The 1,141-nt window shown below is 44.8% G+C and overlaps 1 protein-coding gene across 1 annotated transcript in view; it reads left to right on the top strand.

Annotated features, from left to right (window-relative positions):
- Positions 1-1,141, top strand: part of LOC113211061 (segmentation protein cap'n'collar) — a gene marked incomplete at both ends in the record, with an annotated part of 77,985 nt that overhangs the window by 34,242 nt on the left and 42,602 nt on the right.

Below are 1,141 nucleotides of genomic sequence, written 5' to 3'. Positions count from 1 at the left end.
TGTTTTACAAATGACAGACTGCGACTGCGCGGCTTTTTGTCGAAGACCGTTAAAATAAGGGGCGCAACTGGCGTGGCGTGCCAATATGCAAGTGATCAACACTACTCTGCACACTTTCAAGTTTTGAACTAGATCTTCGAACAATGAAAAGTGTTACAAAGAAAAGTTGAACACTTAAAAGTGTCCGCAGCTTTCGCGGTTTGGCCATGAAGCATTGCGTACAATTTAAAGTTTTCACATTTGTTTTTGAATACTTCCAAGTACATTCCTCCTTCACAGTTGACCTCACTTTTTCGCTTCAGCATCAAATTTGACTTCCAGACAACCTTATTGATTCCCATTGCGTTTCCATTGGTTTCCATTATGTTTGCCTTTGCTCCTTGCTACTGATGGGCATGTGATAGTGTGTGTGTGTGTGTGTGTGTGTGTGTGTGTGTGTGTGACAGAGAGGGAAAGGCTTTAATAACGCGCGCCTTCCTTACCTGCGCGCCTCTGCCGCCTCGTCTACGCACACCACACTCGCTCACGAAACGAACCAAGTGATGGTAATTAGTTTGATACGCATTATGGCCTTTTGATGGTATGGCACATGTGTCAATCCGAGTAACTGGTAAAGGAGAGTTGTGATGTGAAATCAATTACAACGACTTCGATGCACCAAAGTTTACCAACTGCACGACAAGTTCCCCAAGTTCGTTCTCTACATGTTAAAAACGGAGAAAAGGGGGAAAACGTTGAGGAACTCCCATATTTGAGGAAAACTCCTCCGATCTCGCCTCAGAAATGAGCGAAATACCAAAATTTTTAAGGAGAAGTCCTCGAAATGTGTCCTCGATGGGGGTGTCCTCGAAATGGAGTTCTCCTCAATTCCTCAAAATTGCGACATCGTATTTACCATGAGTTTTCCCAACAAATTTCGAACTTTTTACATTTTTTAAATAGGAAATTTCCTAGTCAAACCTACAAAGATAATTTTTACATTGGTTGAAGTCAGACTTCGACTGTCTTTGTCTCTGCGCCTCGTGCGTGCGGATGCGTGGGCTGGTCGTTGGCAGTGTACTTTAAGCCCGACCCTGGCTGCCTGCTCGCCGGTTGCCTAACTGCCGACTTCCTGACCATGTTCCTCCTGTGGCTCCAGCAG

Source organism: Frankliniella occidentalis, unplaced genomic scaffold (assembly GCF_000697945.3).
Source record: "Frankliniella occidentalis isolate FOCC.00 unplaced genomic scaffold, Focc_3.1 Scaffold137, whole genome shotgun sequence".
NCBI lineage: Eukaryota > Metazoa > Arthropoda > Insecta > Thysanoptera > Thripidae > Frankliniella > Frankliniella occidentalis.
This window is presented reverse-complemented; position numbering and strand designations above follow the sequence as displayed.